This window comes from Delphinus delphis, chromosome 12 (assembly GCF_949987515.2).
Source record: "Delphinus delphis chromosome 12, mDelDel1.2, whole genome shotgun sequence".
NCBI classification, from domain to species: Eukaryota; Metazoa; Chordata; class Mammalia; order Artiodactyla; family Delphinidae; genus Delphinus; species Delphinus delphis.
The window spans coordinates 46,965,088-46,978,454 of record NC_082694.2 but is presented as its reverse complement, the minus strand read 5'-3'; the positions used below and the strand labels follow the sequence as shown (position 1 = coordinate 46,978,454).

The following is a 13,367-nucleotide window of genomic DNA, read 5'->3' as shown; positions in this document are numbered from 1 at the left end:
CAGTAGCCACAAACTGGAAATAACTGAAACGTCGATAAGTAAGAGAAAAGATAAACAAAATTTTATATATCCATATAGCGAAATAATAATCAACAATAAAGAAGAACAAGCTATGCATCGATATGGGTGGCTCTCAAAATAATTATACTGAGTGAGAGAAACTAGGCAAAATAATGTAGATAGCACTTTAGATATGATTAGTTTACTGTATGTCCATTTTACTTCAATAAGGCTGTTTTAAAAATGAGAGTACATACTGCATGATTCCATTTAAAGAAAATTCTAGAAAATGCAAACTATAGTGACAGAAAGCAGCTCAGTGATTTCCTAAGTATGGGAAAAAGAGGAATAGAGGGATAGATGGATGTCAAAGTGATACTTGAAAACTTTGGGGAATTACAGACAAGTTAATTATCTTGATTTTGTTAATGGTAGCACACTTATACACACATGTCAAAAACTTAAACAATTGTACGTCTTAAATACGTCTAGGTTATTACATGTCAATTATAATTCTATAAATCTGTAAAAATAAACTATTCTGAATGTTAAAATCAAAGTAGAAGTAATTTTCTTCAGAGGGATTCCCCTACATATAACTCTTTTTCATGATCCTCTGCCCAGTCATCATCAGTATCTAACTGAAATAAGTGATTTGTAATGAAGAATGAAAATATGAGGTGTTGCTCCAGTTTAAGTATTGCTGTAGTCAATTTGGGCTGATATAACAGAATACCACAGACTGGATGGCTTCTAAACGTTAGACACTTATGTCTCACAATTCTGGAGTCTGGAAGTCCAAGATAAAGGTGCTACCACAGTGGAATTCTGGTGAAAGCCTTCTTCTGGGGTGCAGATGGCCATTTTCTCAGTTATATCCTTACTTGGTGGATAGAGGGCCAGAGAGCTCTCCAGAGTCCCTTTTATAAGGGCATTAATCTCATCCATGAGGGCTCCACTATCATTACTTAAGTAATTTCCAAAGACCCCACCTCCTAATACTATCACACTGGGGGGTTTAGAATTGAAATATATGAATTTGGGTGGGGTGGACACAAACATTCAGTCCATAACAGGTATCTCATGCCTTCATGAATATTCATGCATTGATTAAATCAATGCCACTTTTTAAGTTACTAAGGCAACTGATATTAAGAGACTGTAAAATATTTTTAAATGCCCATAAATTAACGGTGCTACTGAAAAAAATTTCTCAGACTGAAGTATATATGATGGTATTTAAACCATTGTTAACATTTCATAATTTTGAGGGAACTGCCATTTCACATTCATATTTACAAAGATGAAGTATGACCCAATGAGGACCACACAAACCACCCAAGTATAATTTTATCCTACCCCCACTCTGCCTTTCAATCTTTCTTTTTTTCTCTTCCTCCTTTGCTTTCTTCCTCCTTCCTTCATTCCTTCCTTTCTTTCAGAGCTCTTTTCTCCTTTAATATAATATATAAATTGCCTATAATTAACTGTTGCCCTCCAATTGAATGTCAGTGCTCTGAGAATAGAACATTGTATATATTCTCTGCTTGCTTGGCTACCAGTTTTTAGGTTACTTCTTTCTTGGTTTCCTCTAGCAGACTGCAACTATAGATTCTATTCTGGAAGCAACAGAAACCATTTTGAGCCAAATAAGCAGGGGGCTATTTGAGAATAACCTGGAGTCTCCAGGTAGTGACAACTGACTGACCAGATGTGAACAGCAGGCAGTAGCACAGTGAACTCTAGAGGGTAGGCTGTCAAAATTACTGTCAAGCCCATAGCTCAGCACCAATATGATCTTATGCCCCTCCACACTGACTGTGACAAATCTGATTAATTGTATCATGTGATCAATTTGTGTCACTCGCTCAAGGTTCAAAGTTCTTGCAGTGTCTGGTCAACTATGCTTGTATTTCATGCCTACCTCTGTTTTAATATAGTCTTAGAAGGAGGCATCAGGAGGGCACTGGGACTGGAAGTTTCCCTTTCATCAAGACTATAACGGTAATGTCTCCTAAAAGTAGCATTATCCTATAATTTATTATTCAAATAAGTACACATTTGAGAGTAAAAAGGGCACTATTAGTATTTATTCTAGAACAACTGGTGTAAACAAGATGATCTCTAGATTACAGGGAGGTGTGGTTAACTAACCAAAAAGGGTATTAGGACAGAAATTTTAAAAAGGTATGGTTGGATGTTGGTGGGACAAAAAAAGATCATAGGTTTGGTTTTTTTTGTTTGTTTTTTCATTTGTTTGTTTTCAATAATTCTACTTCCTCTGAATCAGGAAAAGTATCTCAGTGGTTTACCTCCAAGATTCTTTCCATGGGAAAATATGGGAGCCCTTCAGTCTATTTCCCGCTCTTACCTTTCCATTCTCATCCTGGTTCTTGAAGATACCTGTCTCCATAATCCATCGCAGTTTACTCACCTGGAACAGACATAATGAGAAGCCCTATAACACTAGAGTTTTCCCCAACTTGGGCAAGTTTTTGATAGTTTCCTACTTGAAGGCAGGGAACTGGATTGTACAATGCTTTGAATTTCCTGCCAGCTCTCAATCCATTCCTCTAGTAGTGAATCCTATTACTTGTCAGCTCATTGGATTCTTGGATCTCTTTATAGCCTGGCTTTGGGGTCTTTGAAACAAAAGTGTTTCAAACACTTGTTTGAAGTACTTCGGCCTCACTTTAGCTCATTGATCATAAGTACTTGTTTTTCTAATGAGTCATTAAAAGTGAAAGTGATTTATTGTGACAGGATTATGTGGCTCCCAACACTGAGAGGATAATGAATCCAAAGCGTGACACCAATAAGAATAAAATGCTCACTCTCCTCTTCTTGACCAGTGGCACATTTTCTAACACGGAAGAGTCAAAGGGATAATGTCCTCAGCTGGTAATTAGTCACTTTACTGTAACTTAAAAAAAATCCTGGTAGAATTTCTCAGCTCTAATAAATCAAGAGTTCATAGGATCGCTATTTATGCTAATGGGTAGCTTGACTTTTAATGAGGCTTTATAATTAATTAATCTACTCACTGAAGGTATGTGGACTCCTGGTTTATAATTACAGCCTCTAGTTTTCAAAGGTAAAGCCAATATTTACCCCTGTATGCCCCCTGCCAAAGGGCTGCAACAGCCATTGGCTGGTAAATATTCATTTATACTGACAGCAAAAATATTTTACACGGAGCTCCAAATCTGCAGTCTCCCAGCTGTCAGCTTGGTGGTAAACTGGTAAACTGCTGAGAGCTGCTGGCTGGGGACGGGTGGATTTGAGCTGAATAAAATCATACATCAATATGAAAATAGAAATGATTTTTTCGTTTTTGATATTTCTCTTTATATCTCTGTCTCTGTGTCTCTCTCTGTATTGGGGGAGGAGGGAAGCTGCTACTCTTTCTTTGGAAAGCTTTGTCAGAAGTTTTTACGTCAGAATTTTTACCATTTGTTGAGTACTACGTTTCAAGCCTCTAGTAAGTGTTTTACATGGATTATCTCTTTAAACCCTCACAAAACACCCATGAGGAACATATTCTTATTATATTCATTATAAAAATAAGGACACTGAGGCTTAGAGAAGTTTAATAATTTGCCCAAGTTTATACTTCTAATAGATAAACTATTTGAAGCAGAAATGTCTGACCCTAGAGCTTCTTTAAAATATGAAAGAAGCTCGGTTTATTTGGTGGGTGGTTAAGAGCTTGGCTTGTACATTCAGAAGATCCCAGGTACCATGTTTTTAAGACATAATTCAAACTATTGTCTACTTATGTGTACATGTATAAAAATATTTAATTTTCTCATAATATCAATAAATTAGCGTAAGGACAGAAGAGACTTCACATTGTAGCTCAAATTCCTTTGGCTACGGCTTCCATCTGTATAAATGGATCTTAGTTCCAGTCGGATTCCTGCTCAACTATTTTCAAAGTCTGGGTGATTTGGTGACTCCATTTTCACTGTTCTAGGTGCTACATTCCCTCCTTCACGAGGACAAACACCTCAGTTCCTTTCTGGTCCTTCTGGCAGTTTCATTGTGCAGTTACTTTAAATGTTTCTGTTGCCTCTGGAAGGCTGCATGGACTGTAAAAGCCTGACAGATCCCAGCAGAGCATGTTTTAAAGATGATCCTGGAAATACTAATGACTGAATGACTTGCAAATGACTGAAATTGGATTGTACCAACATTCTTTCTGAAAGCATAACAGGTAATTTATAGATTTCACAACGTGCAATTTAATGCACAGAATTTTTCTCAAGGGTTTATCAGATAAAGAATTTGTGGTTTGTTCCTGATATGAATGCTCCCTGAAGTTGAATCTTTAAGAATATACTATAGCCAATTAAGATAAACTATCTTAACAATGGTAGCTTAGTCATTATTCCATCCAAGGATTGTTTTATAGGCCAGATTTGTCATTATTTCTGCTTTACTTGGATCTCTGTGTACCTAATTGGGGTTTCGGTATGTTCATGGACTGGGTCTGCTAACAGGACCTTGATATATATATTTTTTGTCAATGGAAATGCTCACCTTTAGGAAAAAGTGGAGGGGAGCCCAATGTATGAGCCAACTAAGCCCAACTAACTCACCAAAAATGCAAGACATTTTAACTATTTGCCATTATTTAGATGCAAAAAAATGGAGGTCTTGTCTTTTTTTTTAATAAAGCTTAGTAGACAAGGATTAATTTTACTTAAAGAAAATATTTACTATATATACCATGTTGTTTTCCCTACCTTGTGAACTTTTTCTCTTTGCCATTCTCACTTGTCACTCATTCACATTTAAAACCTCAGTCAATTTTTACTTGCCTTCACTTTTCTTACCTGTTATGTCTTTCAAAATTTCCTCCTTTTTTCTCCATCTCTAACCTAATTAAAAACCTCTCAGCTAAGCATAAATTTGTTTAGTAGCTCCTTAATCTGTTAACTGCTCTCTTTCCTGCTCACTACTGAATTTATCTTTCTAAATTACCAGTTTTATCAAATCACTCCTTCAATCAAGAATCATGCATACTTTTCCATTGTGTACAAGTTAATGTTTTATGACAGGCCTGATATTTAAGAACTACTTGATTTTCACTTCTTTTTCCCTCTAGTATAAATTTCTTCTTAATCCTTATACGTAGCCTCTGTTTTACACATGGAACATTTCCCCCCTAACAAATCATGATCATTGATGAGACTGGACTCATTTTTTGGTTTTGTTATATCAACCTCTCCTAACTTTATTGTTACAATTATTTTATGACATTTTGTCTATTGTGGTAGGCTGAATAATGGCCCTCTTCAAAGATGTCCATGTCCTAATTCCTGAAACCTGTGTGTATGTTACCTGACATGGCAAAAGGCACTTTTGCAAATGTGATTATGTCATGAACCTTGAGATGGTTAGATTAGCCTGGATTATCCAGGCTAATCACATGAGTCCTTAAAAGAGGAGAACCTTTCCCAGCTGAGTTCAAAGTCAGAGAGAGATGCAACCTTGCTGGCTGCAAAGATGGAAGAAGGGGGCCACGAGCAAAGGAATGCAGACAGCTTCCAGAAGCTGAAAAGGCAATGAAATGGTTTCTCCTCTAGAGCCTCCAGAAGGATCTCACTGGGCTAAAATAAAGATGTTGGTAAGGCTGTGCCCCATTTTAAACTTCAGTTCTAGAACTATAACATAATAAATTTGTGTTGTTTTAAGTTTGTGGCAATTTGTTACAGTAGCAAAAGGAAATTAATACATCTATTGACTTAGTCTCTTCCCCCAGTAGACTTGGAGCTCCTTGAATTGGGGACTGAGAAACAGAGTTCCCACATTCATTATCCCCTTTCTTTTAACAGAACCCTGATGTTTTTTTCAGAAATGCAGTAGGCCCAGCTTCCTTTGCAGTTGTGTGACCGAGTGTCTAAGTTATAAAAGGGAAGTGCTATGAGAAAACCTTCCAATAAAATTGACTCAGCTAGGAAAATTTACTATCTCCCTCTCCTTTCTGCTGCTCGTCTGAAATATAGAGAAGATTACTGGAGCTCCATCAGCCATACTGGACTGTGAGGTGACTTAGAATATGAAATAGGGAAGCCAGCTCTGAGGATGGCAGTACCAAGAGACAGGTGTGTGGGTCCCTGATGGAGCTGTGGTGCCACAAAACCTGTCCTGGATAGCCGACCCTTGGACCTTACTTAGGAGAGATAAAACTAAAACAAAACGTCAATCTTATTTAAGCTTCTGTAAATTTGCCCTTTTTCATTTCTATGAAGCCAAGTCTAATAAATACTAATACAAACAGTGTTGACTCTCCATGGAATCCCAGCACAGTGCCTGGCACAGAACATTTGCTCAATAAATCCTTGATGAATGGATATCTTAGCTCTTCTTTGCCTAAAATCACTCATCTTCCAGGGCCTATATCTCTATGAAAATATTGGGATGGTTTTTGTCCCAATTAGCCTCAGTCTGAGTGGACTGAGTAGTGTCCCTGTGAAATTCATGTCTACCCAGAACCTCAGAATATGACCGTATTTGCAAATAGGATCTTTGCAGGTGTAATTAAGATGAAGTCATACTGGATTAGCGTGGGCCTTAAGTACAATGAAGGTGTCCTTGTAAGAAGAGGAGAAGACACAAATAGACACGGGAAAGAAGGCCATGTGATGACAAAAGCAGAGTTTGGAATGATGCAGCTTTGCCTCAAGAAACGCCAAGGAATGTGGGAGCCATCAGAAGGTAGCAAGAGGCAGGAAAGGATCCTCCCCTCAGGCCTTCAGAAGCATCATGGCCCTGCTGACTCCTTGATTTTGGACATCTACTCTCTAGAAATGTGGGGGAATAAATATCTGTCATTTTAAGCCACCTAGTTTGCTAATTTGTTACAGCAGTCCTAGGAAACTAATACACCCTTCTTTGCAATAATATATTCAAAATGCTTAGAATAGTTGCTGTGTCATAAATGCACAAATGTTAGACTTTGTATTACTATCATCATCATTACTTTCTATGCTACTTCGGTCACTGAACCTCATACTATTAGTTGAAATTGTTTTCAGGTATAAATTTTTTTTTTTTTTTTGTGGTACACGGGCCTCTCACTGTTGTTGCCTCTCCCATTGCGGAGCACAGGCTCCGGACGTGCAGGCTCAGTGGCCATGGCTCACAGGCCCAGCCGCTCCGCGGCATGTGGGATCTTCCCGGACCGGGGCACGAACCCGTGTCCCCTGCATCGGCAGGTGGACTCTCAACCACTGCGCCACCAGGGAAGCCCTAGGTATAAATATTTTGCGTCTTCAATTAGACCATCAGGTCCTTGAAGGCAGAGACAGTTGTTTACATTCTTTTATCCCCCGTTTTCATTGCTTGACATATAACATGGTACCAGGTGTGTGAAGGGCAGCAGCCTTTAGAAAAGGAAAACTCCCCATGGATGATGTTCTCAGAATAACTGGAATCCACAAAAAAGTTATAGCCTTGTGGAATTTGGCAGACAGTTATCAGGGTCAACAATCCCTCCTGACTGACAGAAAACTAGATAAGAACAAGACTTGAGTTTCTCTAGACAACAGTCAAGTGAGGAGTCTCAGACCCTGGCAGAGTTCAGTCATCCAGTGATTTTTATCAGCATTTTTGGGGAACTATTAAAGAGTAATTTCCATTTTTCTCTTTAAATAAATGCTTTATCTATTTAGAAAGATGCTGTAGTCAAAGTACAAAGAAGCCCATTAGGATATCCATGTATAGCTCTCATAAGCAAGAACACAGCCTGGGGTAGCAAGTAGTTTTTCTGTAAAGAGGCATATTTTCTATTTTCAAACTCCCTTCTTGCATTCCTCAGCTATATTACTGAGATGCAAACACCTCAAATTTCCTTGCCTTCTCTTGTTGGAAGATTTTGTGCCCCTCACTTGCTTTCAGGCAGTTCTTTCTCTTAAAGTGGAAACCAAAAAATGTTTTTGAGGTCTTGGTAAACACAGAGCAGTCATTTTAAGAGTCACAGATAAGGAATTCCAGGGTTTTCCCAGAAAGAGACATGGAAAAGAAAAAGAACAGATTTGAATTAGCAACATTTTTGATGCTAGCTGCTGTAGGGTCAGTTAGGATATCCTAGTAGGAAGTTTTCGTTATTCCCCAAGACCACAAACTAAAAAATAACTAAAATTTGTCTTCTGCTAGTTATATTCTGAGTAACTTTCTCATTATTAACATATATTAACTCATTTAATCTTTTTGATAATGGATAAGGAGGCCCTATTTATTGTTCTGATTTTGCAGATGAGCTAAGTGAGGCATAAATATGACGTATAACAATTCTCTAGGATCTGCTTTATACTCTCCGTTTTGAATCCGGGCTGTTAACACCTGATAGGTGTGCTCAGCTACTTTACTTTCCTGACCTCAATTTCCTCATCTATAAAATGCATCTCAATTTCCAAGAGGTATCTCAGTAAGCAGAAAGAAGAATGTCAGTTTCCACCCTGAAGCTTCTTAGTGTTTTTGTATGATTTAATAGTGGAAACTGAACAGAATATGCAGATTAACTAACACAAACGTAAGTACGGATTAAGTCCTGTAGCAGAGAAAGCAGCCCTGCCTCCCACATTTCCAATGTCTACGCAAAAGTGCAAATGCAGGCCCACAAACCATCTGTCAAGACTCTACATGCTTAAAACGTATAAATCAAGCTAATGAGAATACATTCTAGCCTCTTATCTGGACACGTGTATTTCCATAACGACCTGGAGGACCAGATCCAAAGCTAGAATTCTCTGACTTAGAGCTTTACACCAGAATGTGGACACCCAAGGAGAGCCTGTACTGGACCCCTGACTCCAGCCTTGGCCACTATCTCATAACCTAGTCTACTGCTCTTTCAGCTCCTGTCTCTACCCTCTAATATGAGGGGCCTCAGGTGCCCATGATAGACACCTTATCCTACAAAACCATCTTTGTTGACACTCATTCCTAGTAGAGTTGCCAGGTTTAGCAAATAAAAATATACTATGCCCAGTTAAAGATGAATTTCAAATATGCAAAAACAAAATCTATTTTTAGTACAACTATGTCCTGCACAATATTTTGTTGTTTATCTGAAATTCAAATTTAACCAAGTGTTCCTGCATTTAATCTGTATTTGTCCTTACCTACAAGCATTCACCCACTGGCCAAATTTTGGGCCCACTGATGCACACTCTGTTGTCCATTTCTACCCCTTCATTGGCATGGATCCAGATCAAAGGCATTCATGTCCTGGAATGGTCCTGGGGCTGTTTGGGCAGGTAATTCTGTAGTCCAGGGTACCCAGAGTGTGATTAAGATGAGGGGCATGTGCCCCTTGGGGAGGGACACAGACCGGAAGGGACTAGAAATAGACCCTCTAAAGTGCAAAGCCCAGAAAAGGTGCACTTATTTCTACAAATAGAATAAAAGATGTACAGACAGACTGGTGGGATCTACACTGACTGGTGGGATCTGAAAAGAAATCATGGAAGGAGGGGCATTTGAGTCTTAAAGGATAGGGAGAAATTAGGCAAGTTGAGGAAAGGGCATACAATGTGGAAGTATTTCACTTATGTTTGATTATTCTTTGCTTTTTAAACACAGCAAGCCCTCTGTATGTTTTTAATTCTTATGTCTTTAATGTGTACAAATATTAGGCATAACTCACCTTCTTAAAGATCATGGAGATGACTTGCACATGAAGGAAACTTGTACATACTGAGGAGAGTTCTACATTTTCTCTCATTTTCCCTTTGAGTATTTGTTGATTTGCAGCATGGGCCATAGAGACTGAACAGAATGTAGGGGGCTAGAAATTGCAGCTGTTTCATTAAGTGGGGGAGATGAAAATTGAGTTCAGGGCTACCAGATGGCCAGGATTTAAGAAGACAAGATGCTGGAGAAAAGGGAACAACTGAGAGGTGAACTTGAAGTTCCACATTCAATATCTTCTTAAGGGAGTGGCATACTCCCAGGTTACACCTGCTTGGGATGAGACAGCGAGAAACCAAGCAGGGAGTGACTTCTAAGAGGCTAAACATGGAAGCAGGAAGTTAGCAGTCTCACGGGGTTGGGGAGACAAAATTTTGCGTAGAGGACCTGCCAAGGGAGAGAGAGAGCCCTGATACACAGCCGGGCATTCAATTAAAATCTCAGAAGGGTTATCCTCTAGGAGAAAAAGGCAAAGCAGAAACAGACCAACATTCACAGAGTCAAAGTGATCTGCTTATATTCTATCTGATGTTAATATTTTTAAGTTTTGCATTGCTGTATATTCAAAGATTTGTTTTATTAATATGCAATAAAGGCTTAGAAATTATAGTTTTATTCCTTAATTTGTAAATATGGTTAACTATGGAATATATTTACTGCCTCTAGTGAATGTCATTTATATAATGACTAATTTGAGGGTAGCGTGTACTCTGTAAGTCTGTTTTAAATTGCACTGTTGTTTTTTGTTTTTTTTTCTTATTAGTCATCCATTTTATACACGTCAATCCCAATCTCCCAGTTCATCATACCACCACCACCACCACCACCACCCCCACCTCTTTCCCCCCTTGGTGTCCATATGTTTGTTCTCTACTTCTGTGTCTCAATTTCTGCTCCACAAACTGGTTCATCTGTACCATTTTTCTAGGTTCAACATATATGCGTTAATATACGATATTTGTTTTACTCTTTCTGACTTATTTCACTCTGTATGACAGGCTGTAGATGCATCCACGTCTCTACAAATGACCCAATTTCGTTCCTTTTTATGGCTGAGTAATATTCCATCGTATATATGTACCACAACTTCTTTATCCATTCGTCTATCGATGGGCATTTAGGTTGCTTCCATGACCTGGCTATTGTAAATAGAGCTGCAATGAACATTGGGGTGTATGTGTCTTTTTGAATTATGGTTTTCTCTGGGTATATGCCCAGTAGTGGGATTTCTGGATCATATAGTAATTCTATCTTTAGTTCTATAAGGAACCTCCATACTGTTCTCCTTAGTGGCTCTATCAATTAACATTCCCACCAGAAGTGCAAGAGGGTTCCCTTTTCCCCACACCCTCTCCAGCATTTGTTGTTTGTAGATTTTCTGATGATGCCCATTCTAATTGGTGTGAGGTGATACCTCATTGTAGTTTTGATTTGCATTTCTCTAATAATTCGTGAAGTTGAGCAGCTTTTCATGTGTCTCTTGGCCATCTGTATGTCTTCTTTGGAGAAATGTCTCTTTAGGTCTTCTGCCCATTTTGGGATTTTTTTTTTTTAATATTGAGCTGCATGAGCTGTTTATATATTTTGGAGATTAATCCCTTGTCTGATGATTCATTTGGAAATATTTTTGCCCATTCTGAGGGCTGTCTTTTCGTCTTCTTTATGGTTTCCTTGGCTGTGCAAAAGCTTTTAAGTTTCATTAGGCCCCATTTGTTTACTTTTGTTTTTATTTCCATTACTCTAGAAGGTGGATCAAAAAAGATCTTGCTGTGATTTATGTCAAAGAGTGTTCTTCCTATGTTTTCCTCTAAGAGTTTTATAGTGTCCAGTCTTACATTTAGGTCTTGAATCCCTTTTGAGTTTATTTTTGTGTATGGTATTAGGGAGTGTTCTAATTTCATTCTTTTACATGTAGCTGTCCAGTTTTCCCAGCACCACTTATTGAAGAGACTTTCTTTTCTCCATTGTATATCGTTGCCTCCTTTGTCATAGATTAGTTGACCATAGGTGCATGGGTTTATCTCTGGGCTTTCTATCCTGTTCCATTGATCTATACTTCTGTTTTTGTGCCACTACCATATTGTCTTGATGACTGTAGCTTTGTAGTATAGTCTGACGTCAGGGAGACAGATTCCTCCACTCGTTTTTTTTCCTCAAGACTGTTTTGGCTATTCGGGGTCTTTTGTGTCTCCATACAAATTTTAAGAATTTTTATTCTAGTTCTCTAAAAACTGCCATTGGTAATTTGATAGGGATTGCATTGAATCTGTAGATTGCTTTGGGTAGTATAGTCATTTTCACAATATTGATTCTTCCAATCCAAGAGCATGGCATATCTCTCCATCAGTTGGTATCATCTTTTTTTTTTTTTTTTTGTGGTATGCAGGCCTCTCACTGTTGCGGCCTCTCCCGTTGCGGAACACAGGCTCCGGATGCGCAGGCTTAGCAGCCATGGCTCACTGGCACAGCCACTCCGTGGCATGTGGGATCTTCCCGGACCGGGGCACGAACCCGTGTCCCCTGCATCGGCAGGCGGACTCTCAACCACTGCGCCACCAGGGAAGCCCAGTTGGTATCATCTTTAATTTCTTTCATCAGTGTCTTACAGTTTTCTGCATACAGGTCTTTTGTCTCCCTAGGTAGGTTTATTCCTAGGTATTTTATTCTTTTTGTTGAAATGGTAAATGGGAGTGTTTCCATAGTTTCTCTTTAAGATTTTTTTTTTTTTTTTTTTGTGGTATGCGGGCTTCTCACTGTTGTGGCCTCTCCCGTTGCGGAGCATAGGCTCCGGACACGCAGGCTCCGCGACCATGGCTCACGGGCCCAGCCGCTCCGCAGCATGTGAAATCTTCCCGGACCAGGGCACGAACCCGTGTCCCCTGCATCAGCAGGCGGACCCTCAACCACTGCACTACCAGGGAAGCCCTCTCTTTCAGATTTTTCATCATTAGTGTATAGGAATGCAAGAGATTTCTGTGCATTAATTTTGTATCCTGGAACTTTACCAAATTCATTGATTAGATCTAGTAGTTTTCTAGTGGCATATTTACGATTCTCTATGTATAGTATCATGTCATCTGCAAACAGTGACAGTTTTACTTCTTCTTTTCCAATTTGCATTCCTTTTATTTCTTTTTCTCCTGATAACCGTGGCTAGGACTTGCAAAACTATGTTGAATAATAATGGTGAGAATGGACATCCTTGTCTTGTTCCTGATCCTAGAGCAAATGCTTTCAGTTTTTCACTATTTTTTTTAAATTAATTAATTTATTTATATTTATTTTTGGCTGTGTTGGGTCTTCGTTTCTGTGCAAGGGCTTTCTCCAGTGGCGGTGAGCGGGGGCCACTCTTCATCGCGATGCGCGGGCCTCTCACTGTCGCGGCCTCTCCCGTTGTGGAGCACAGGCTCCAGACGCGCAGGCTCAGTAGCTGTGGCTCACGGGCTTAGTTGCTCCGCGGCATGTGGGATCTTCCCAGACCAGGGCTCGAACCCGTGTCCCCTGCATTGGCAGGCAAACTCTCAACCACTGCACCACCAGGGAAGCCCCTCAGTTTTTCACTATTGAGAATGATGTTTGCTGTGGGTTTGTCATATATGGCCTTTATTATGTTGAAGGAGTTTCCCTCTATGCCCACTTTCTGGAGAGTTTTTATCATAAAAGGGTGT

General features: G+C 39.2%; 1 long non-coding RNA gene across 1 annotated transcript in view; it reads right to left on the bottom strand.

Annotated features, from left to right (window-relative positions):
- LOC132435439 (uncharacterized) overlaps positions 1-13,367 on the bottom strand; it is a 65,144-nt gene that overhangs the window by 13,411 nt on the left and 38,366 nt on the right. Inside the window, exon 2 of the long non-coding RNA XR_009521541.1 lies at positions 2,372-2,434. This is a non-coding gene — a long non-coding RNA (uncharacterized lncRNA). The remainder of the gene's footprint in view (positions 1-2,371; positions 2,435-13,367) is intronic.